The sequence below is a fragment of the Lissotriton vulgaris genome, chromosome 2_1, assembly GCF_964263255.1.
Source record: "Lissotriton vulgaris chromosome 2_1, aLisVul1.2, whole genome shotgun sequence".
Lineage (NCBI taxonomy): Eukaryota > Metazoa > Chordata > Amphibia > Caudata > Salamandridae > Lissotriton > Lissotriton vulgaris.
Window position 1 is genome coordinate 1,840,804,692 of NC_141687.1, and position 26,741 is coordinate 1,840,831,432.

Sequence of the window (26,741 nt, forward strand, 5' to 3'; positions counted from 1 at the left end):
ATATTAGCCCAGTTCGTTTAGAGGTATTTAAATGTTGCGGTATTCTAAAAGTTATAAAAATACTGACATCCTTTTGTCATGCAGTTCCTAATGATACATAGGATGTGCGCGTTTAGACAACATAAACTAAGGGATTGGTGTCCAGACTGATTCCAGACACCCCCAAGAATATGTTAGCCTTTAGACATGCTAGCTCACATAAGCCCCCCAACCTTACTAAGGTACGAATCGTTTCTGGCAACCATCAAACCTGACAACCCTTGATCCTTCAGGGATCGTGGAAACAGTGCTGTACTTTTCGCTCATTCACTCGTGCTCACTTGATCTCCGCGAGATACACAGAATAAACGATGGGGACGTTTTCAGTAAGCATTTATTGAACCAGCGTAATTCTATGACAATCATTAGACAGAAACAGATATATAGGATTGCAAGCACCTAAAGAGTAAATAAAAGGCAGAATTCTACCATGGTGCTTAAACAGTAAATATATGCAGGCATACTGATACATGGCAGTAATTGAGCCTACTCCTAAAATGCAAATCCTACTATCTAAGTGTACCTAGCATGTATATGGGTGTAAAGCCAAGAATCCCCTAGGAAAGACCCAACCCCTTTACCTGATGGGAGAGAATGAAGGACCACATCTGACAGGGTTGTCAGACCATTTTGTGCTGAAGTTTCTGCGTAAAGGGACTTTAGCATCATTTGTCAGCATGGAAGGTTCTCCTCTAGTTGCCCAGTGAAGATGTGGTTCTTTTACACCCGAAAAGTACCCTCAGGGGTTCTACCTAGATGTGTAATGGTACTGTGGGTCTGTCATTCAAGGATGACGATAGCAGTGACTTTTGTACAGCGTTATTATACAGAAGATAGTAATCCTGCTGTGCATGACCTAGGCAGGGGATTAAGATATGATACTAAGAATCCTCAAGCATAATAAATGAGGCATGTTTTAGAAGAAAACCACACGACATTCATTCGGCACATAACAAGGTAAAAGATCCCCGCCAGAACCGTTATGTAATTGTAATTGCATTTGCATTTATATAGCGCTGACTACCCCTGACGAGGCGTCAAAATGCTTTTTTGACGAGTAGCACGCTACTCCGGAACCCATAAAGGATTAGTGTTGAAAATTATAGTGAAATATGAAAATCATTTGAGTGGGTGATAGGTGAGTCAGTTATTTGGATTCAGAAGAATAACTGAAGGAGAGAAGAGGGAAAAAACTTTGTGTTTATAGAGCGCTTGTTACCCCTGATGGGGTTTTGAAGCGCTTTTTTGGTGAGTAGCATGCTACTCCAGAACCCTACAAAGGATTAGTGGTGAAATTGCATAGTGAATTATGAAACTATTTTGAGTGGTGGATATTAGTCAGTTATTTGGAGTGAGAATGATAGCTGAGGGATAGAAGAGGGGGAAAGGGTTGCATTTATATAGTGCTTGTTACCCCTGATGGGTTGTTGAGGCACTTTTTTGGCGAGTAGCATGCTACACTAGAACTCATACAGGATTAATGTTGAAAATTAGTATAGTGAAATATGAAAGTAATTTGAGTGGTGGATATGTTATTGAGTTATGTGGATAGAGAAGGATAGCAGGGGTATAGAAGAAAGAGGTTTGCATTTATATAGCACTTGCTACCCCTGATGTGGTGTTGAAGTGCTTTTTTGGTGAATAGCATGCTACTCCGGAACACATAAAGGATTAGTGGTGAATTAGTATAGCGAAATATGAAATTTGAGAAGTGGACCTGTTAGTCTGGTATTTTGATTGAAAAGGATAGTGGAGGGATAGAAGAGTGAAGGATTTAAACTTTATTTTTGTTGTTTTTTGTGTTTGTTTTGGGGGTCATAGCAGTAGGAGGAGGCTTGGGATGAGTAAAAAGGGATGTGGAGGGGAAGAGTTTATAAAGGCTCGTTTTCGGGGATCGGTATAGCAAAAGAGGTGATGCAAGGTGGGGTAGAGTAGGGGTGAGTCTAGAAAGGGTTTTTTGGGGATCATAGTAGTGGTATGGGGTTTGGGATAAATGACCCAATGGTGTAGAGGATATATTGATAGAGGTATAGGGTGAGACATAGGGTAGTGCATTGGAAATAGTAGTAGAAAGAAGTTTGAGATGAGTCAGAAAATTGGGGCAGAAGATATATTGAGAGAGGTACAGGGTGAGAAATAGGGTAGTGAATTTGATATGCTGAATTAGAAGAAAGGGATAAATATATAGATCCATAAGTACATGGAAAGCACATAGCTGCATAAAGGAGGTAGGTATATGTAGATTAAAGTTATTGATAGAATAGTAGGTAGTGCATTGAATATGCTTTTTTAGGAGAAAAGTAATAAATATATAGATCCAAGTACAAGAATGGTGTATAGATGCATAAAGGAAGTAAGTATATGTAGATGAAAGATGCATTTGATAACCTCTGGTTTTCAAGTGTTGATGTAGGGCAAGGTAGGAGAAATGTAGTGGAAAGATCATGCAGCTACCTCGGCCTATATTGGGATACACAGGGGCTCATAACACTATAGCCTTTCCTTTCACACTCAAGTCCCAGCAAGATTGTCAGATAGTTTGCATTACAAAATTCTCTAACCTTGCAGTCAGAGAAAGAAAAGTAAACACCACTCTCTATTTTAAAAGAATACGCAGTGATTGGTCAGAGGACATACCTAACATTTAACCTCAATCTGTGAACGCATGGCAAAATGTGACAAGATAAAAACAAAATAGAAAGGCGACTTTATTGCTCATCAACCTTATAAACAACAGCATGTTCATTTTGGGGGTGCTGCAGCACCCCCAGCACCCCTATTTCCAGCGCCTATGCGTTGTCCCAGCTCCTTCCTCTCAGAGGTCAGTGCGGCTGAGTTTTTCCACTTCTTCAAACACTAAAAAAGTCGTATCCTTACCGATATGTTCTGTCTAATGCTGGGTGTCATACCCTGCTTTAGGCTGCCCTCCTTTGTTGCCTCTGCTAAGACTTTCCTGCGCAGTTTAAAAAGTCAAGCACAAGGGCCAGCTGCAGCAAATAAAAGTTGAAGAGGCTACCCGTGTTTTAAATGGGCCGCGGCTATCTGGGGATGAGTACCGTCACTTTTTCAATTTGAGAGGGAGAGTACCTGCACTTCTCAAGGGAAACATAATACTTTTAATTGGAGAGTACCAGCCCTTCTCAGAAACAAGCAGGTACTCTGGTACATAGTACATGCACTTCTATTTTTCCATTTCAAGCACTGGAGCTCACTCAGGTTCGTTCAGCTTAGTTTTAGAAGTCATTCACAGCACACGGGGCCACATTAGCATAGTGGGCATTTGGAAACACTGGAAGTGTGCAGACAAGGGAGGGATCTGCGAGTACCGTGCAGCCAGGAGATGTGCCTGCTCTTGCTTCAGGCCACTCATTGTAGTATATATATAAATGAATGGCTTTCCAGAGGCAGTTGCTCTCTACTTCGCATGGGTTTGATGAAGACCTGTGACGCCAGTGATTTTTTGTGGCCTTCTTTTTTTTTACTAGTCTTTTTAATTGCCATTACTTAACCACATCGCTGCCGCGGCTATTCCGCCGCAGCGCTAAGGGGGCGGGGCAGCCGCGGTTGGGCTGTGCTCATGACGGAGCGGTTCCGTCATGGCACCGGCCGCTCAATGGAACGCCTAGTGCAGGCGCGAAATCCGCGCCGCGCAGGCGCGGCGAGCGGGCCATGACGGAACCGCTCCGTCCTCAGCACAGCGCCACCGCAGCTGATGACGGAGGGGTTCCGTCATCAGCATCGAAAGAGTTAAGTGTTGAGCAGCTCCTGGTGGTTTGTTTTTGTGAAGGCACAGAAAGCTAACAATATCGACATAAAATCAGGGGCATTGCTTTCCCTGGCCGTCACTTTCTGCTTTTCCCTAGAAACATTTTTAACATGCCTAATGTTAAACTAATTTAACGTGATGCGTGTATTTATTGAACATAGTGTCTAATTTTACTAATGATAGAGCTTAACAAAAACAATGCCATTTGTTATTAAATGAAGTATCGAAGCCAAACCCCACTTTTAGGTTAAATCTCTCAAAATATAACAGACACATGGACTCAAATTCCAGCTTCCTCACCTGATCAAACTGTGTGACAACAGGCTGTTCTTTTTATTTCATAGTGCATATTTTCTTTGAGCAATCACTTTGAAGGCACCTAAGAGCACAGGTATGGGGAGTTTGGGTGACGCAGGGGATATATCCCCCCAGTTTTTAGAGTCGGGGCACGGGGAGGGAGAAGGGTAGGGGATGAGGGGGACAAAAGAACTTCCCCTCTCCCGTCTGTGTTTTGCAGGGTCATTATTGGCCTAAAAAGCTACCTATAATTGCCCTTGACTGGACCTGTGACCTGCCCCGAGTTATCTGTGATCAGGCGTGCATTGCAAACACAAAACACCCCTAGGGCTAAAACCTCCCCACACCACAACCCCACCTTCCATGGTGTGTCTCAGCCAGGGCTGCTACAGCTCGAGCTGCTGTGGGCTCCGTTGGGCAGTGTCTGGAGTCTTGCCCAGGTTTTTCACAGGTCTTTAACACCTTCCTTGCTGCCGTCGGCCATTGGCGACGCGGCCCCGCCCGTTTTGCGGAAGTGCCGGACTGCGGGAAAATCGGGGCCGCAGTAAACGGGTTAAAATACCATTTACTTTCCTCTGAACCTAGTTAAGGAGCCTTTGTTTGTTTGGTTCACTGGTTCTAGTACCCTCTCGTTCCGCACTCTGCCTGTCCCTTATATTTGTATTTTATTTTTACTGCCACAGTGGGAGAAAGCATTTAGTAAAAAAGCATCACAGAGCAGGGATACTACCTTTGCAAAAGAAAAATACCGGCCACTTTTTGTTTAAAGAGTCTGCAAAGACCTCTCCTTGAAACTAAATAGGGCTCTAAATGAAATTGTATGTATTCATTTGTAACATTACTTTTTTATCTTTGTTTCCTTTTGTTTAATTAAACTGTAATTATTAGTCATGGACCATTAATGCATCCATAGAACACATTTAAAAGTGCTTTCTATTTGTATTTGCTGTTTGAACTATGCACAGATAAGTGCTAAAAATAACGGATTTATGTGATTTTGCTGATTTTTGTACTGGCTGGGACATCAAATACTGGTGGTGCTGGTAGAAATTCGAACAGCTGGCAACCCTAATCAGGAGTCTAAAAGTTTGTTGCAGGATCAGCATATTATTTATTTCCTCTGCCCTCCATCCCTGATTGATGCCATCATAGCAATATTTTGACATATCTGAAACCCTACACTAGCCATCAATACAATGCTGAGTTACTCCAGGTGTCTGAGTATACATCCTGCATTCATACAACTCACCCCTCATTCTCATCACTCACCCTTCACTTTCACACTCACTCTGCACTCACAGTGATCACACTGCTCACCATGCACTCACGCAATGTACCCTCTTCCTACCCTGCACTTACATTAGCACACTGCTCACCCTGCATGCATATGACACTCCACTCACTTGTCACTTTCAAAGCTCACCCTACACTCACAGCGATCACACTGCATTTATGCTGTTACCCTACACTTACACTGTTCATCCTCCTCTTACCCCATGCTCACACGAGCACACCACTCACCTTGCACTCACAATGAACACACTGCACTCATGTCCCTCGCCATGAACTCATGCTGTTCTCCCTCCACTTACCCTGCGGTCACATCAGCACACCGCTCACCCTGCACTCACAGTGATCACACTGCACTCACACCACTCACTATGCACTCAAGCTTTTCACCCTGCCCTAACACAAGCACACCACTCACCCTGCACTCATATGAAACTTCACTCACCTGTCACTCTCACTGCAATCTCACTCAAACAAGCACATTTTTCTCCATTGATTCATTTCTCCCACTCTGCATTTTCAACCGCACCCAAACTTGTGTCACATCACTCACCCTGCAGGAACTCCTCTCACCCTACTCTCACACTGTCACGTCACTCACTGTGCACTTCACATAGGCACTCCAGTTCCTCACACAGCTCACCCTTCACTCACATCATCACTCACATCTTTACTCACATGGGCACAGCACTCACCTTGCACTTACACCACACAAACAAGCACAGCATCAACCTGGAGTCACGCCACTCACCCTGCACTTCCTCCTCTCACCCTGCACTCACCCGGACAAAACACTCATCCTGCCTGCACACAGGGACAATAGTCTGCCGGAACTCATAGGGACACACCACGCACTCTGCACTAACTCCCCTCACCATCCACTCACCAGTCACTCTCACAGATCACTCTTCACTCTCGCCACTCATCCTGCACCACACCCAGTTACACCACTCACCTTTCATTTACACCTCTCAAACCACCCTGCACTCTCTCCTCTCACCCTGCACGCACTCCTCCCACCCAACACTGACGTGGGTCCTCCTCTCACATTGCAATAATGCAGCTCACCTGACATTCACATTTGCTAATTTTTCACCTTACACTCTCATGCTGCATTCACTCACACTATTCACCATCACCCAGCACTTACATGAGCTCATCTCTTACTCTGCACTTATAAAAATTACACAGCTCTCATGAATCTACACATATTTCTATAAAAGCACCCCAAAAATACCTGCTCTTTCCTTGGTACAAGATGCCTACTTAATTCCATCTCCAACAACAGGCCTGGTGCAAGAGGGGAGACTGTACTGGGAATGTGGGCTGGCACAAGGATGGAGACTCGGGCTGAAGCTTTGGGGTATGGTGGTGGATTGAGGATCGTGTGACACCTTCAGCCATTCCTGGCTTTTCCATTCACCTTTATTACGAGACACAGAGGTTTTTTTTACATTGCAAGTTGGGTTTCAAAAATCCCAAAAATCCCAAAAATGTAAAGTGTTACCAGATGAAATCCATGGTTCTTGAAGCAGTCAAGCATTTCATAAGGTCAGTTGGATGCCGGGATATTTCATGATAGAACGTGGATTGGTTAATTTCAAATACTGTAACTGCTTGATCCACACATGAAACCAAATATAATCTCCACACAGCTATTTTAAGGAAGTGCACGTTTCATTCACATCATACTTGTAACAAACATTGACAAGGCAGTTTATTATTATTTCTGAATAGCATATAGAGAATATGTTTTTATTAAGTTTTACTAAAAGGCAAGGCAGCTATAGCAGAAGCAGCAGGGAAAGCTTTTTTCAACACAAAAAAAGCAAATTGACTAATGGAAGTGTGAGGGACAGTGCGTCTGTGTGTGACAGAGTACAAAGGTGCAAAAGAGTGCAAGATATATAGTGATAATGTGTGTGTGAGTGTATGTTTGTTATGCGTGCAAGTTTGATGCTGCTCTGGTATACTGATCTTTATTCTTGCCTTATGGACAAGGGCAGGAGCAGCATATGGATGAGAGGTGTTACCTATGGCAAACTGCAGGCCCAGACATTCTTCTTTGAAGACATCATCATTGGCTGTGGGGACTGGAGCTGTCTAACTGAGAAAGCTGCTAACGCAGTCATACCCAGCGGCAGGGAGACAGAACATGTGCCACCACGCCTGGGCCGAAGGCCCTGACATTATGCATAGTAGTTTTTAGCATACAGAGTGTGGGTAACTCTTGTCATAAGATTTTCTGTTCTCTTTATAACGGGAGTTTCAATGGCAAACTGCTGACCCTTGTATACCGGAAGGAATTTTCATACATACCCATGACTGTGGCGGAAGTTTCCATGGTAAGTTTCTGGCACTGTCATATGGTATGTACTCCTTGGCATAAGGGGCTCAACCATGAATAATTGAGGACCTTGGTATAGCGGAAGTTATTTATGACTTAAGGCATTTGAAAAAAATAAGATCTACTCCTAGGAAAAGCCAAGCGTCCCTGGTGCACCATGAAAGAACTGGAATATTTCATGAATGACCTATATGGGTCTGCGGTGTTTTAGAAATCTGATCCCAAAAATTTCTAAAAAATCTCAGGGGAAAAGTCTACTCCCCCTTAAATCATCTACAAGAAATCTGTTAACTTGTTTTGCTTGTTGGAATTTGGGGGAAGGATTACACTCCACCACTTACATAGATCTGTTTCCTCATATATAGTGGCTATGAGGTTAGCTCTGACCCCATTTCTGGAAATGCTTGTCCTGCCTAATTGCTGGGAGCAGGACTGACTTTAGGGCTTTCTGACAGGTGTAGCCACACCTGTCGTTGACTTTGGTGGGGGGGTACTTGATGTAAAAAAAAAATTGTTTTAAAAGCACATGAACTTCCTTGTGCAGCAGGAAGTTTTCAAGCAACAATAAAAATGTCAAGATAACTCTGGTGATTAATGTTCTTACTAACGGGAGTTCAGAATTTAGTCAAGTGGAAATTTTGGCTCATCCCTGCATTTGCTGAAAAGAATGTGTACCATGCAGATCACATAACTTAGTGTGAGTGAACTATGAGTAGCACAATAAATAACAATACGTGCTTTTACCACATTTGGTCTAATTACTTTGTGAACGTAATTAACAATAAAGCATACTTGCAAACTGTGACTACATGCCTGCTTTTCTCAATATTTCACTTCAAAACTATGCGATTGTATACATTCAACGTGGGTACGGTGTCACGCAACGGCTGATTTGTATAGGGTCACTGGAAAGTCCACACGGTTCTCCCTGTCTCCCCCAGGAATTTAGTGTCTCCTACACTCCTGCCTTTGAGTAACTCATTTCAGGATGTGCACTACACAAACAACCCAATTTATAAATAGTTTAATAGGCAGTAAAGACATTTCACATGTAACTACATTGACCATATACAGTCCACATGTCAAAGACATTTTTGGTTCACTCACTGCAATGTCATCACTTTAAATAAATCTTTCTAAAAGGGAAACTCTAATGTTAAAAAAATAATTAATAAAACATATTGATGGGTCTATCATATTTTTACATGACAATTATTGCGTCTAGCGGCAACTCCTCTGCTAAAGCGGAGGAGTGTCACCCCACTGCTCAAAAGGAAAAATAAAATGATAATATTGTATCATCATTATCATTTTATTTTTCTTATTGCAGTCAGTAGTAGGGCGGGGTTGGCCAGAGCAGGTAGAGGAGTTGTTTGCACTCCCTAAGTGCGCATGCCAGCCCTCTTGGGCAAGCCAAACAGGCATGCACACTTGGCCTGTTCCCCACCAGGCTGCATTACACAGCCTGGTGAGGAACATGCACAGGCTCCCTGTCTCCATCTGAGTGCCTATCCAGGGTGCTCAAACCAATCACACGCTGAATTGCAGCATTGTAATTGGCTAAGGGGGGCCAGTGTGCCCGGGTGCTTCCTTCTGCAGCCTGCCGCCAGGACTGAAGACAGGAAGAAAGAAGATGAAGATGACAAAGGAGAGGCAGCGGACGTCTGTTCCAGGTAAGTCCTTTTTTTTATTCCCTCATCTCCGCCACACCACTCCCATCTGGTAGCAGCCGCTAGTGGTATTGTCATTTATCAGCAAAAACATTTAATGGCTCACCTCATGTTAGGACTCTTAGAGCCAGGTCAGACTCCTGGCTCAGCTCAGCTCGATTTATGCATTTGCTGGCTCCCCTACCTCTACTATTTGATCCATCTAGTTTCATATACTAAAGTTTCATCCATCAAATTGATATATGTGATCTTTGACTGTTACAGGCTGCTAATTGATGGATTAAAATATGGACAACCCACACCAAGACTTTTGCTTTAATTCTGAAAGCCGGTTCATTCAGCGTCTCCTTGACAAGGAACCTGCTTTCAGAATTAAAGCACAAGTCTTGGTTTGAAGAAGATGCACTGAAAATACAGATTAAGTGAATATAAGCTCTACCAGAGCAAACATTGAACCTCACAACCAACATGTAACTGCTCAACTAGTCCAAGTCAACACCTGCTTCTCAGCAGCGTCCGACACTTTTAAGTTCCCAGCCCTGTGGAAGACCTTCCTTGAAACCTCACGGTCCCTGCACAAAGGTCGAAATGTGTCGGCACACCCACCATCCCATCACGGAGGCCAAGAGCATTTCCATCTCCATCCTGAAACCAACTTGAAATCGACGTCACATAGACTGAGGTCTAGCGAAAGATAGACGTTTTTCCTCCTATACTCAAAAATCTTTTGAGACATGCTCTGACCTATCCACCATATGGACCAACAATTGATAAGTACCAAGGATAGTTAGGTTTCAGTTATCCTGGCACATGCACCCAAAGCAGTAGGACGTAACAAACTTGTAATAAGAATGCACATGTAAATATTGGTCACCAATTTCGGACTTCACAATTTGGTATTTCTTGTTTTTCTGAATGTTTGCACTGTATATAACATTTCTTTGCATCACAAATTAGCTTTAGGATGTATAAGATGATATGATCATGTTACTATGTGTATGTAATTTCTAAAAATAGCTTTAAAAAAATGAAGTAAATTATGTATTGAAGAATATACAAGAGATTTTGTGCATGATTTTCCTTGCATATGTTAAGAAATGTTTACATGCCCAACCTCAGGTTAAGTGGTTATTGAATTAACCCCAGTTCATGTTTAGAACAGATACGAGTGTAAAGAGCGTAGACCTTTGTATATGAAAGTACAAGCGATCTATGGTCCAAGAGGCATCCTCTCTTTTGTAATACTTACTGATTCCAGCCTCTTTGGTCCTTAACAGAATCACTCCCCTTGAGTTTGACAAGTAATAATGTGTGAGGTCATAAGCAGTGCATTGCGGGAGCATTAGTTATAGTTAGCTCAGGTAACTATAACTGCTGAATTTCACTGGTTTTGTACGAGTGAAATATGAGCCTAACTATATCGTCCCTGTGTAACTTTTGTTTTTTCAGTATATAAATATATGGCGGCACAGAAATAAACGAATGAAGTAACTGGAAATTGTGGGTCCTTGTCCGTGTGTGAAAGCTGATTTCTAGGAAGACACGGAGTGAGGGGATATATATATATACACATAGTAGGTATACTAAGGTGTGCTGTTTCATAGGAAAAGCGTTTTTGTGTTGCTAATAACTTTGGCACAGTTTGATGAATCTTCATGAAACTTTCCAAATAGGTGCTACTGTTTGACTAGTTTGTACATGGAAAGTTTCGGAATTAAATAGGGGTCCACAGATGTCAAAAGGTTAAGAACCACTAGTCTATAAATTACTATGGCATTGGAGGCCTGCCTTTAAGTACAAAATAGCTCAGGAAAATATCGGACATCATTATTGGCATTACATATCCCACTCCCTTAGGTGTAGAAAGCATGCATTATGTGCAACATTGACCCCATACCATACACTTTACGTCTAGCATAGTTCACATTAACAATCAACCACAGATATATAGGAAACCCTCATTATTTACGGTGTCCAATCTGCATACAACTGTTGAGAGAAAACCAAGTTCCTAAAAATAGTTAACGTCCAAAACAAATGTCCGACCATGGACAGCTTTTACCTGCATCAAACACCTGAAACTCACTCAACCTACATTGAGAAATGAAGTTGATATTAATAGAGAACTGGGCACTTTAAACCGTACTTACTGTAGAGAGTTTACTCTGTATACTACACTGTTTGCAAACAGTGAAACTTTCATAAGAAACACACCTCAAATTATTAAACATGTATCTACTAAGAACAATGTACACTTTAAGCAACAGTTATATACAAGAGACTATTTACTAATAATAACCAGGAGCTGAAGGTGCTAAAAATCCTACTGTCTGCACTCTTTATACGGTTGTGAAAACTTCGCAGATAGCCCATCTTCTCAAGGAAACCAAGCACATGTATAAAGGTTTGTACCTGGTTCACACAGTCTTCTAAGTTATGTAGAAATTGTCATGCTGACACGATTCTGTCAAAAAACTCAAGGCTGCTTACAAAAGTTAGAATCTTACTCCTGTTTAAAGCTTTTTCTACAGAACCAAAAACGTGTGCGGAATATAATGACCGCAGGTCGTCACCTGTCACTTGTACACAGTTACTCTTGAATACAAAGATTCATAACATGTTCACACCTATGATGTGTTGGGAGCACATGTTTTATAAACACTTACACCCATTAGCTGGACCAAGGCTGCACAAAATGAGGTAGAAAAGTAATGTGGTGCTTAACCGCCACTATGTAAACTATAAAACAAACACACTCATTAGATGATGTCATCAGTTATGTCATCAGTGATGTCATCAATGATGTCATTTGTGATGTCATCAGTGATTTCATAAATGATGCCATTAAACATTTAATGAGTTGTGTCATGTGAGGTCATTATCAGCGCATGGGAGGGCGCATGTTATAGTAGTTAGAGCTGTTAACTTTAACTGCTGAATTACAGTTTTTTTTAGTTCAAAACACTAATGTTATCGCTGAGAAATTCACCTAACTATAACATTACTTTGACCTTTGACGCACAAGCACCTGCACACGCACGCACACACACACACACCCGCGCATATATATGTAAATCTACCTACCTCAGCATACCTTAAAGAGATCATGGGGACGTAGGAAAGACTTTCAGTTTCTGCAATAGACGATTAGTGTTCGTTAACTTGAATTCCATCTGCGTTTGAAGTTCTGCGCTGCGCAGCCGGCTCGGCCCTCGCTGAAAGGCCACAAACATTCCATTTCAATGACAGTCTTGTTTTCTGCACGAGACTCTGAGCAACTCTACATATATGAATTGCTTTTATAAGATTATGCCATCAGGTCGTTAAAATGTCAAATGCGTCCCCAAGGGGGCATGAAAAGTCGGAGTGAAGAGATGGTTTACATAGCAAACCTGTCACAGCAGGTCGGGGGACAAGGGGGCAGCTCGGCACTAAAAATGGCGAACACCACGGGCTCTCACCAAGTCGGTGACTGCTCTGTCCGTGAAGAATAGGGACTTCTCTGGCCAGGACGTCACAGGCTTTCTATGGAACTGAAGGCCCATTCATGAGCCTGCGGTGACTTCACCCGCACCTGCAGGGGAGTGGCGGTGCCTGGACGGTGGGCAGTCGGATGGCTACCAGAAAAGGCTTCACCTCCATGCGGCCAACCGAGAAAGGCACTGTATATGCGGCGCTCTGATAGGCTAGGGCGCAACTCTTACTGGACCTGAGCAATCGAGGTCACAGCTGGGTCGCCATGTCAGTAACTGTTTGCAGTGAGCACGGGGCTAGGGATGGCAGCCCAACAGAAGAAGGTGCGAGGAGTCTGAAGAACTGAACGGGCCGCTGGACTGTGTCTGATACACTGCAGCGTGTGCTTTGTCCCTGGCCTCTAGGCGCAGCCACCATCTGACTACAGTAGGCCTACGTCATCAAAGAGACCTGAAAATCCCCCATCCTGTAGCCTCTTTCAGGATGCATGCTTTGCTTTGGCGTTAGGGTGAGACTGGCGCCCTGGGCCTGTTTGCACCTACATAAAATGTCGCGTGCTCTGCGTGTGACCTTAGCAGGGAAGCCAAGGTCAACCTGTGGGAGTTTGGTACAGGACCTAGACCCAAGAATGTCCCAGCCGCTGCTGTGTTACTGGCCTTTAAAGGCAACTGCATGGAATCCCCAACCTCATCTAGTGATTGTCTGAAGTGTAGTGTGGAATGAGTGTGGTGATCTCACCCGAATCCAAACTGGCATTGGTAATCCCAACACTCACCTCACTCTGAAGGATGCCACCACAATCTCAGACATCCCGGTGTGAAATCCCAGTTTTAAAGAGCGTCTGGATCTAATGAGGCATAGACGGGTCGGCGGAGTCCACTGAATAGGCCGGGTAGTTCTCAGCCTCGGGAATGGAAGCCACAACCTTCGGTGACATGGGTGCTTGGTGGGCTGACCACTGGGCTCCAAATAACCCGTTGAAAAAAGTGGTGGCAGATTGTGAAGTTGTTTGACGTGAAGCAAAACAGGTGACATAAGAACTATTACGATCTCTTTGGGTGTTAACAAATGGAGCTGAAGGTTGATGTGCAGGGAGAGTATGCCATTCCTAAAGGGTTAGAAAGAGTAAATTATAGTTTCGTGTCACCAATCTTGCTTGTGTAAATTGTTGTTTTGTGTCACCAAAGATTCTGGGCCCAAACGTTTGGAACGCTCTTCCTCTTAATAAAAAAAACTTTAGTTCAATCAGCTGCAATTGAGGTGAAAAATCAAAATCCGGCTATTTGATCGCAAGAGATAGGGCTAGATTTATGGTTTGACGGACAGTACTCTGTCCATCAGAGTGGTCCCCAGGGGTCATCTCTGACCATTGAAATGAATTGCATCATTCCTTTTTAATGTATCAAAAGTTTGGTGGATAACCACCGTCAGTTTTGACAGACGATCACCAAACTTCAATATATATATATTTTTTTTTTCAGAAACAAAGTTACAAAGCAGGAGTTTGTTTCTGGGAAAAAAAATTAACCTCCGGATTCTGGGTTTTTGTCCCAGGGTCATTCATTCCTTTTTCTATCCTTCGTCGTCTGGTTTTTCCTGACAGTAACAGACAGTAAAAAAAAGACATTACACCGACTACCCTCTGTCAGCCCCTATTCTGTCGGGTCATCAGAGGAAGTTTATCTTTGACAGAAAGCTTAAGGTCCTCTTGTCTCTAAATGAGGCAGGAGGATCGCGGGTGTGGCTGATCGGGTAGTCCATTGTGTGTGCAATAGAGAACCCTACAGTCCCAACTCAAATTCTGATGCATAGTTTTCTTCTCTTCTTTATTAGATGCATAGTCTGGATAGTTCGGACACCCTAGACACAGTTCTTAGGGTATATATTTTGCACTTCAAAATATGCTTTTAAGATTGCATAGAATGAAACAGAAACTAAAGTAGGTCAGAAAGAGGTATGAAAATTTAGAAGAAGCTGATCCGAGGTGGAACATACTCTGGTTGGTTAAGTGTGACGAAGTCTTAGAGATGGGAATAAGAGCATCCTTGTATCTAGATGGAACCATAATCTGTTCAAGGAAGGAAGATAGGCATGAATGCAGGGTGAAATAACAAGAAGGTGAAAGTACATTGCATTTACACCATTTACTCATCATGTGGCATTATGGCACCAGGTATTTGTGTCAATCAGTACTGTGAAAAGAAGATCTTCATTGAAAGTATACTGCTTATTCGAGACCACCATAAGGGCTGCAGGTTAGCATGCTGCTTGAGAGAGCTTATGCAAGCTGGTCTGACCCCAAATGAAGTGCTGGTGTGCGCATGTTTTCATTGGCTGCTGAGAGAGAGCCGGATGGAATGTTGGAAGTGTCAATGTCTGCAGCGCTTGACATCTGCCTACACAAAACAACCCAGGCTCTTCTCCAGCAGGAGAAACTTCACTTTGCATGATGCTAAACTGGATGGCCAGACTGTCCTTGGTTTGATCCTGGATTTCAGGAGTCCCTTAAACGCCTGGTGGCAGGGAGTGGCTGGGGGGCTATCCAGAAAGTTACACAGCTGACGGTGGTGCATTGAGACACACTGTGAATCAAAACAATGAAGATTGGTGGGGCCATTGTGTAGCCTAACTGAGCCTATGCAACGTAACCGCATCATAGAGGTTCTTGTCCAAATATCAACCCGGATAAAAAATCTCCATTCAACCCCAATGTCATAGAAGAGGGATGTCCAATACAGGTCCAGGTGGACCAAATCTGGGACTTGTTTGTAGCCTAACTATTGACAATACAATTTATTTTCAGGGAAACCCATTATTTTTATGTTGGATTTGTTTTATTTTATATAGCGCTGCTCTACTACTCAGTCTCAGAGCACTTTACAGAGGAAATATATTTCCTCTGTAAAATTACAGAGTCAAGGTCTCTGAATTACATTTAACTATGCATGTACAGCTACAATCGGAAAATCTATACATTATAAAGATAAGTTGGAAAGTGTGTAACAATTTAAAGGAAAGGAGTAGACAAGAGAGAACAATAAATAGAGTTTTCACTATGTACAGGAATCTAGCCCTTTCAGAGAGGGAGGAAGACAGGCGTGTTTAACTATGAATGAGCAACACAGTCAAAAACACTTGACATTGGAATAATCGGGTTATTGGCCTCGCGTTATAAACTGATATTGATTGATTGATGTAATGAGCTCCGATACGAGGGGCGAGGGTTGATTAGAGAGAACAGTAAAACGAAAGAGGAAGGGAAACAACAGCATTGAATGCCCACTAATCAGGGGTATTCGTTCAAAGAGGGAGAAAGAGGTTAGTGTTTAAATACTGTTTAAGTGCAGGTTAAATAGTAGATTTACATTATACAGTTTGAACTTGATAGTTGCATCCAAAAGTTAACTGGTGATGGTCACAGCCCAAGAGTTATGTGATCAGATCTGCTGACACCTGTGGTCAATCGTGCGACAGAGTGAAAGAGGGCTTTTGGTGGTGCCAAGGAGTAATCCATTCTATTTATTGACTGCGACTATCCAGTAAATCTGGCATAGATCTGGCTCTTATGGACCCTCGTTGGATAGCCCTCTCCTATGGTAGTTGTATTGTGACCGGGAATGCAGGCGGCACAGGTGACGTCTCATCCTCTGCAGGAAGGCAAGGCCAGCTGAGAGAATGGCATCCATTGTTGGGACAGACAGTGAAAATGATCCCCAAAATGGCGGATTCCTTTCCCTTTCCTAATAATGGAAATAGCATTAGGTGTTCTGCATGAATGGTGGTGTACCTCTGCAGAAGAGGGGCCAAGCAACCAGATGCGTATACCATGCAGGGGAATGACGTGCCACGGGCTTGAATTTACAGAGGATAGAAAACGAGTTGCGCTAGGTTTTAAAATGTGTATTGGTATTGATATTCAATAAACATGGATCATAGGTCACGTCAGGACAGTCTGGGTGGTGAGTGTCCTCAGATGGAATGATTTCAGCTTTTGAGTACGTTGCACGTGAGGCGTGATGAAGGTATACGTGCCCGCTTGGCGCCAGGGGAGGAAACCAATGCTGTCTCATGGTAAGGACAAGAGAGATAAAGGTGTCTACTGTCTATTGTCACTTGAGTGAGAGGGTCAGACCGCCATCTCTCGGGGCGAGGGGTGAAGGGCGGGGGCAAACCATAGTTTAAAAGCGGATTATCTACAATACATGGGAAAGAGTGCGACTACTTCTTCGGAATTATGGAACATCTCTCTTTATTGTGCATTCTGTTCTGTCATTATAGAAGGTTGTGTGTTGTAAATACTGCATGGGACTAAGTGCTATAAAGATGTGTGTAACAAAATCTAGGCCGCCAACTTGGCATCTTTAGATGAGGACACTTGCAGCTGAGGCGAACGGAGCTGGTGTCAGCCGTCGGGTGGGGTGTCATCTTGTAGGATACCCCTCCCTCCTTTTTTACAACTCCCACGTGCGCCTCTTTGAACGGCCATCAACTAGTGATGTAATTACAACATTACGGCATTGCGCGGAAGAAGTCCTGCCGGGGCCCCTTTGCCCGTGTTCCAATCTCGTCAAGTGATGAAATATGCGCGGTTTCTCTGCACAGGAATCCTTTCTCTCAAAGGCAGACACGTCGGGCCTGTTTTTTTCTTGCTGTTGGTTATTACTGTGTATCTTGGCACGGGGCGGCCATACGTGTAATTTGTGGAATGTTATGACCCCGTAAGTATATATACATCAGTGTGCACGTTATACCCTCAGCCGTTCGGCCTAACTTTGAGGTTTCGCCCGTGGGCCTCTGGGTAGCGCTGGCTTGCAGGGTGCTGAACCGAACTACTTTATGGCTGGTGTGCTGAGAAACAACATGAAAACACATATCCCTTCACACAGCAGATTCTCTTGGGGATCACTTCAAAAGGTGGTTACAAAAGGACTGGGAAAAGCTGGTAGAGTTGGAAAAGGTCATTCACAGTACATCCCCAAGGCCCATTCTCGGTCCTCCATCCATTTATTGTAATTGCAATTGTATTTATATAGTGCTTACTACCCCTGAGGTGGTGTGGAACCACTTTACGCAGGGCAGCACGCGCTGCTCTGGAACCCAAGGTTACAGGAGATTAGACGTTGTTAGGCTTCAGGAGTATGACTTTGAGTGGAGGGAAGACAGGTTGTGATCTTGTAACTGAGTTGTGGGCATAAGTAGAGTAATGGAGGTTAATGCAAACATGCATGTGACAGAGTAGGTTGTGCTCATAGACAATGGAACGGAAGGAGAGGGCAATTTGAAAGATAAACACGCATTGTCAAACCCAACCGGTCTCCCCTTTGCGATAACTATTGGCTTTGCCAATATGTTCTAGCCATGTTGTGCACCAGTGGGGCTGCTGGTCAGCATTTTAAAAAGTTAGTGGGGTAAAGGAGAGTGACGTGGAGCGTCACAAAGTGGAGTAGTGTGAAGAATTATGGAGTGTCGTAGAGCTGTATAGAGTAAAGTGGAGTGGTGTGGAGTGCCATGGAGTGTTGTAGAGTGTCGTAGAGGGAGTAGAGTGTCATAGAATGGAAGGGCATAGAGTAAAGTGTCGTAGAGTGGAGTGGCACAGAGTGCCGCAGAGTGGTATAGAGCAGAGTGGAGTGGCATAGAAGTGTTGCGTAGAGCCGAATAGAGTGTTGTAGAATAGAGTTGCATAGAGCGAAGTAGATTGTTGTGAAGTGGCATAGAATTAAGTAAAATGTTGTAGTGCTGAGTGGTGTAGAGTGGAGTGGCATAGGGTGGGGTAGAGTAGAGTGGAGTAGTGTGTTGTAGAGCAGAGTGGAGTAAAGTGGCTTGGAGGGAGTTGCATAGAGCATCGTAGAGTGGAGTAGTGTTGTAGAGTGGCATACAGTGGAGTAGAATGTTGTAGAGTGAAGTAAATAGAGTTGAGTACAGTTTAATGGAGTAGAGCATCATAAATTGGAGTATCATAGAGTGTCTTGTTGTAGAGTCGCCTAGAGTGAAGTGGTGGCAAGTACAATTGTGTAGAGTAGGTTGGCATAGAGTGCAGTGGCGTAGAGTGCAGTGGCATAGAGTGCCGTACCATAGAGTGCATTGATGTAGAGTGTGTTGGATTTAAGTAAAGTGGTGTAGAGTGCACTGGCTTGGAATGCAGTGACGTAGAGTAGAGTAGAGTGGCATAGAGTGCAGTGGTGTAGAGTAGAGTGGTACAGAGTAGAGTGCAGTGGTGTAGAGTACATTATTTCTGACTAGACTTAAGTGTCTAAGAGTGGAGTGGCGCAGGGTAGAGTGCAGAGGTGTAGAGTAGAGAGGCATAGAGTGCAGTGGTGCAGAATAGATTGGAATGGTGTGGAATGATGCAGAGTGTAGGGACGTAGAGGGCAGGGCTTTAAGTGGGCCGGGTCTCAAGGGGTCTGAGCACCGGCAGTTTTTTTCAGGGGGCCTCGAAACGGGTCTCTATCGGGCTCTGTTTTGAGCCCTGACACAGGCAGCCCGGTTTTTTCCCCGGACTGCAATGACCGCTGTTTGCTGTCACTGCAGTCCGGAAAAAAGTGCCATGGTGCAAAACAAAGCCTGATAGAGACCCGTTCCGAGACAGCACCAGGCACATGGATGTGCGCTGCTCACACTGCTCACTTCTCAGTAGTAGAGAAGTTACAGCATGACGTCATGCCAGGGGAGCGTTGTGGGGGAAGGGAAATCCTTTAAGAGTCATTTTCTTTCTGGATTTCCCTTCTCTTTCTGAAACTCAGGAGCAGCAACATTGTGGTAGGTTCACCAGGGCTTTAAGTGGAAGCTTTTTCAATATTATATACAAGTCATTATTTATCTTCTGCAAGTAATAACCATTGACAAAGACAATATTCCTTACTTATTGTAGGTATGATGTTACTTGTATCAAATATCTGGATGCAATGACGGAAACAGCAAAATACAAGTCGGGCGGCACACTATGCTAAGCACAGATTTTTTGCGTAAGTGATTTAAAGCCACGCCCCTAATTACACTAGCCACACCCCATTGTGAGACCCCCCAGTTTTTTCATCCCACTTAAAGCCCTGGTAGCGGGTATTGGCATTGAGTGCAGTAGACTGGCGTAGAGTTGGGTGGTGCAGAGTACAGTGCAGTAGCATAGAGTACAGTGGCATATAGTAGAGTGGTGCAGAGTAGATTGGTGTAGAATGCAATGGCAAACAGTGCAGTGGTACATAGTAGCTTTGTGGTAGAGTACATTGACATAGAGTAGAGTGATGTAGAGTAGAGAGGCACAGAGTGATGTGGCATAGAGTAGAATGGGGCAGAGTAGAGTGCAGTGACGCAGTGTGGAGTGGCATGGCATAGTGTGGAGTAGTGTAAAGTAGGGTGGAATGGCGTAGAGTGGAATATTCATGGTGTGGTAACTCACTGCCATTACAGACAACACATGTTAAATTCAATGACCATTACATGTGCACATACATACAGTTTTAATCATAAAAGTTTAGTGCTCACAACCAATAATCTGTGGAAAGGGCATCACCTAGTGAATTTCTTTGTTATCCCTTCACCTGTCAATCTGCACAGCTATTGGCCTGACAGTCATGATTGACATTATAAACAGTAACAAAAAATCTATTAATGTTTGACTGACAGAATTTAGAATCACTCAAAAGAGAATCTATTTCTGTTTTTATTCATTCTACGAAATTTGTTGGAAGGAATGGAGAGGCTTGGTTAGCATACTCTTGGATTGTTGTTTTGGAAAATGGTCTAAGCTGGTGGTTTTTGTTTTAAATAGAATTCCAACGTGATTAGCGACTTTGTCTATGAAATATTGAGTAATGGGATGAGCTACTGCTAGGTACCTTGGCTTACGAAATTCAGTGAGAATTTGATTGAAATCTTTATTTACAGTACACCTTTAGCATTTTTAATACTGTTAGACGGGGACCTGGGGGGTCGGCCGAGGACAAGGGGAGAGGCCTCCGGAGAGGGCCGTCTCCAGCGATCGTACAGACAAGTAACTTCCCCCCCACAGATGGACACCACACAAGGATGAGGTTAACACTCTTTATATACGATTCTTGAAGCAAGGATATCAGCGATACAGTGTGATCGGGACACGAGGGTCCTCTTAATTCTAGTCTCTGGAAGGGAAAGGGTAACGGGACAGTCTTGGTACCGGTCTGGTACTGAGGTGGTACGATGGATAGCTCACAATCCTCGAGCTCGGAGTTCTGGAAGGTCGGGCCGCGGCAGCGCCAGCAGGCTCGGTTGATAAGTCTCACTTGAGAAGGGCCGCGGCAGCGCCAGCCGGCAAAGGCGATGGTTCCCACAAGGATGGGCCGCGGCAGCGCCAGCAGATCCCGACGAGGATGTAGGTTGCAGAGGGCCGCGGCAGCGCCAGCAGGTCCCGACGAAGATGTAGGTTGCAGAGGACCGCAGCAGCGCCAGCAGGTCCCGACGAAGATGTAGGTTGCAGAGGGCCGCGGCAGCGCCAGCAGGTCCCGACGAAGATGCAGGTTGCAGAAGGCCGCAGCAGCGCCAGCAGGCAGGACGATGATTCACAAGGAAGGGCTGCGGCAGCGCCAGCAGTCCGTCAAGGATGAGTTCTTCTAGGTGTCTCTCGACTCCAGGATACAACTGACTTCCTGCTCTGGAGCTGCCCCAGTTATAGGTCTGGCCCCCTTTGATGTCCGGACCCTCGCTCTTGGAGGTCGGGAGGTCCGGGATGAGGGAGTCCAGACACCCAGCAGGGGGGTGGAGCCAGCGCCCGGGGAGGCTGGGGGCGATCGGCACCTGGCGGGGGGAGAGCCATCGACACTCCTCTCTCCCATTGACCTACCAAGTGGTCCGTTCACCTCCTGGGTGGATGGTGGTGCCTCGATGTCGGGGCCTGGCCAGGCCCAGGGTTGGGTTCGAGCTGAGGCCACGCGGCCTCGTGGTGCAGTGTCCAAGATGGCGGCAGGGCCGGGGCAAATTCTGCCGGTGGTGGCCCGGGCCGGCCAATGTCGGGGTGTTCGGGGGCAGGCGTCCCATTGGGGACGGGTTGCGGGTTGCTTCTGTGGGTTGCCGGGGTGGTTCTTCTGGTGACACCGGGAGAGCCGGTGTTCGAGTCTTATGATGCGGGGAGGGAGCGGCCCCTTCACGAGGCCTGTCCAACATGCGTCCCCCCCCAGCTGAAGGCAGGGAGAGTCACCCATCTTCTTGGGTACTCTCCTCGCCGAGGCGGAAAAAGCGTGACAGGCCGTCCGCGTTGGCGTGGTCTTGGCCAGGGCGATGCTCCACAGTGAAGTCCATCCCCTGCAGGGAGATGGACCATCGCAACAGCTTTGGATTCTCCCCCCGCCTCTGCATCAGCCGTTGCAGGGGTCGATGATCTGTTTGTACCCTGAAATGGGTACCGAAGAGGTAGGGCCGGAGTTTCTTGAGGGCCCATACTACTGCGAAGGCCTCCCGCTCGATGGTGCTCCAGCGCTGCTCTCGGGCCAGCAGGCGTCGGCTGATGAAGGCCACTGGTTGATTGACTCCCTCGGCGTTGAGTTGAGAGAGTACTGCCCCAATGCCATGATCTGAGGCGTCCGTCTGGACGATGAATTCCCGGCTGTAGTCGGGGGCCTGGAGCACGGGGCGGTGCACATGGCGGCCTTCAACTTCTCGAAGGCCGCTTGACAGTCCGGAGTCCAGTTGACGGTTTTGGGGTTTTCCTTGGAGGTGAGTTCGGTGAGGGGCCCCACAATGCTGCCATAGTCCTTCACAAACCGCCGGTAGTATCCGGTGAGCCCCAGGAAGGCTCGGACCTCGGTTTGGGTGACAGGTGGCTGCCAGGACTGGATGGCAGCGATCTGGAGCTGAAGGGGGGCCACCAGACCGCTCCCCACTTGGTGTCCGAGGTAGGTCACGGACCCCTAGCCAATCTGGCATTTGCTGGCCTTGATGGTGAGGCCGGCCTGCTGGAGGGCGCGCAGGACTTCTCGGAGGTGGTGAAGGTGGTCGGCCCAGTGACGACTGTACACAGCGATATCGTCCAGGTAAGCAGCACTGAATTCTTCGAGGCCCGCCAATACCTGGTTCACGAGTCGTTGGAAAGTAGCTGGAGCGTTTTTCATGCCGAATGGCATTACTTTGAAATGGTAGTGGCCATCCGGGGTAGAGAAGGCGGATCGTTCTTGGGCTCTGGGGGTGAGGCCGATCTGCCAGTAGCCTGCTGTCAGATCGAAGATGCTCAGGTAGCGGGCAGCCCCCATACGGTCAACCAGTTCATCTGCCCGGGGGATGGGGTGAGCGTCGGTTCGGGTGACAGCCAGTGGCGTAACGAAACTTGAGGGGGCCCCCCTGCAAACTACATGGAGGGGGCCCCCCTCCCATCCTCCGTGCCAGTCTAGAGCTCTCAGGCCAGCGACCCGCCATACTGCGGGGGATGCGGGGCTATTGTTACACCACTGTAACTAATCCAGACGTTATAAGTAACACTGGATGGTGGAGTCAAAGGTTGGGCTTAGTCTGCCAGCAGGCTATCATAGGTGGTGGTTCATTCATTACAGGGTCTCTGCCATCAGTACGCCAGGGAAGTTTGCCCAATTCTAGGTGGGTTTTCTGATGCAGACTCCTGTCATGATATACAACATCGGGCCCACTCATCGTTCAGTTTTGACAAAAGTGCATCCACTACTCCTCATCTTTTCCATTTTAAAACATTAGACAATGCGACAATGCAGTATTTCAAAAGCAGATGTAACTACAAAGAGCACATTTTGATAATACATTTTTATTAATAGACAATAGCAATCTTAAGAGGCATTGCATAGCTTCATACACACCGTGACCCCAATTCCATCACAGTCTCTCTCTCAGTGAGTCAGTCTCTCTCTCTCAGTCAGTCAGTCTCTCTCTGTCATTCAGTCTCTCAGTCAGTCAGTCTCTCTCAGTCAGTCAGTCTTCAGTCTCTGAGTCAGTCAGTCTCCACTCTCTGTCAGTCAGCCAGTCTGCCAGTCTCTCTCTCTTTCTGTCAGTCTGTCAGTCAGTCAGTCTCTCTCTCTCTGTCAGTCAGTCTCTCTCTCTCTCTCTCTCTCTCTCTCTCTCTCTCAGTCAGTTTCTCAGCCAGTCAGTCTCTCAGTCAGTCAGTCTTCAGTCTCTGAGTCAGTCAGTCTCCACTCTCTTTCCATTCTCTCTCAACTCTGTCAACTCTATCTCTGCTCTCTCTCTCTCCACTGTCTCTCCACTTTCTCTCTCTCTATTCTCTCCCCACTCTCTCACTCTCCCTCTCTCGCTCTCTCCACTGTCTCCCCCCACTCTCTCTCCACTCTATTCTCTCTCTCCACTGTCTCCCTCCACTCTATCTCTCCACTCTCTATTCACTCTCTCTCCCTCCACTCTCTCTCTACACTGTCTCTCTCTACTCTCTCCACACTCTCTCTCCTCTCTCTCCCTCCACTCTCTTTTTACTCTCTCGCCACTCTCTCTCCATTGTCTCTTTCTCTACTCTCTCTCTACTCTCTCTCTTTCCACTCTCTCCCTCTCCACTCTCTCCACTCTCTCTCCACTGTCTCCCTACACTCTCCCTCTCCACTCTCTCTCCACTGTCTCTCTCTCCACTGTCTCTCTCCACCCTCTTTCTCTACTCTCTCTCTCTCTCCATTGTCTCTCTCAACTCTCTCTACACTCTATCTCTCTCCACTCTCTCTCTCCACTCTCTCTAAACTCTCTCTCTCACTCCACTCTCTCTCCCACTCTCTCTCACAAAGTAGTGTGTGTTGCCATGGGCGTACGCAGAAATATTTCCGAGGGGGGGGCACATTTTTAACTTCTTTACCATCCCCCTTGCACCCTTCTTCCCTCTGCCTTGCACCCTTCTCCCCTTCCCCTTGAACCCTTCTCCCCCTCCGCCTTGAACCCTTTTCTACCTTGCACCATTCTCCCCTCTGCCTTGCACCATTCTCCCCTCTGCCATGCACCCTTCTCCCCTCCCCTTGCACTCTTCTCCCCTCTGCCTTGCACCCTTCTCCTCTCTACCTTGCACCCTTCTCCCATCTGCCTTGCACCCTTCTCCCATCTGCCTTGCACCCTTCTCCCCTCCCCCTCCTCCTTGCACTCTACTCTCCTCTGCCATGCACCCTTCTCCCCTCCACCTTGCGCCCTTCTCCCCTCTGCCTTGCACCCTTGTCCCCTCTGCCTTGCACCCTGCTCCCCTCTGCCTTGCACCCTGCTCCCCTTCTCCCTTCCACCTTGCACCCGTCTCCCCTCCGCTTTGCACCCTTCTCCTCTCTGCCTTACACCCTTCTCCCCTCTGCCTTGCACCATTCTCCCCTCTGCCTTGCCCCATTCTCCACTCCCCCTTGCACCCTTCTCCTCTCCGCCTTGCACCCTTCTCCCCTCTGCCTTGCACCCTTCTCCCCTCTGCCTTGCACCCTTCTCCCCTCTGCCTTGCACCGTTCTCCCCTCTGCCTTGCACCCTTCTCCCCTCTACCTTGCACCCTTCTCCTCTCTGCCTTTCACCCTTCTCCCCTCTGCCTTGCACCCTTCCCTCCTCCCCCTTGCACCCTTCTCCCCTCCGCTTTGCACCCTACTCTCTGCCTTGCACCCTTCTCACCTCTGCCTTGCACCCATCTCCCCTCTACCTTGCACCCATCTCCCCTCTGCCTTGCACCCTTCTCCCCTCTGCCTTGCACCCTTCTCCCCTCTGCCTTGCACTCTTCTCCCCTCCGCCTTGCACCCTTCCCCCCTCTCCCTTGCACCCTTCTCCCCTCTGCCTTGAACCCTTCTCCCCTCCCCCTTGCACTCTTCTCCCCTCTGCCTTGCACCTTTCTCTCTACCTTGCACCCTTCTCCCCTCTGCCTTGCACCATCTCCACTCCACCTTGCACCCATCTCCTCTCCGCCTTGCAGTCTTCTCCCTTCTGCCTTGCACCCTTCTCCCCTCTGCCTTGCACCCTTCTCCTCTCTACCTTGCACCCTTTTCCCGTTTTCCGAGGGGGGGCACATGTTTAACTTCTTTACCATCCCCCTTGCACCCTTCTTCCCTCTGCCTTGCACCCTTCTCCCCCTTCCCCTTGCACCCTTCTCCCCCTCCGCCTTGAACCCTTTTCTACCTTGCACCATTCTCCCCTCTGCCTTGCACCATTCTCCCCTCTGCCATGCACCCTTCTCCCCTCCCCTTGCACTCTTCTCCCCTCTGCCTTGCACCCTTCTCCTCTCTACCTTGCACCCTTCTCCCATCTGCCTTGCACCCTTCTCCCATCTGCCTTGCACCCTTCTCCCCTCCCCCTCCCCTTGCACTCTACTCTCCTCTGCCTTGCACCCTTCTCCTCTCTACCTTGCACCCTTCTCTCCTCTGCCTTGCACCCTTCTCCCCTCCACCTTGTGCCCTTCTCCCCTCTGCCTTGCACCCTGGTCCCCTCTGCCTTGCATCCTGCTCCCCTCTGCCTTGCACCATGCTCCCCTTCTCCCCTCCGCCTTGCACCCTTCTCCCCTCCGCTTTGCACCCTTCTCCTCTCTGCCTTACACCCTTCTCCCCTCTGCCTTGCACCCTTCTTCTCTCTACCTTGCACCCATCTCCCCTCTGCCTTGCACCGTTCTCCCCTCTGCCTTGCACCCTTCTCCCCTCTACCTTGCACCCTTCCCTCCTCCCCCTTGCACCCTTCTCCCCTCCGCTTTGCACCCTACTCTCTGCCTTGCACCCTTCTCACCTCTGCCTTGCACCCTTCTCCCCTCTGCCTTGCACCCTTCTCCCCTCTGCCTTGCACCCTTCTCCCCTCTGCCTTGCACTCTTCTCCCCTCCGCCTTGCACCCTTCTCCCCTATGCCTTGCACCCTTCTCCCCTCTGCCTTGAACCCTTCTCCCCTCCCCCTTGCACTCTTCTCCCCTCTGCCTTACACCCTTCTCCTCTCTACCTT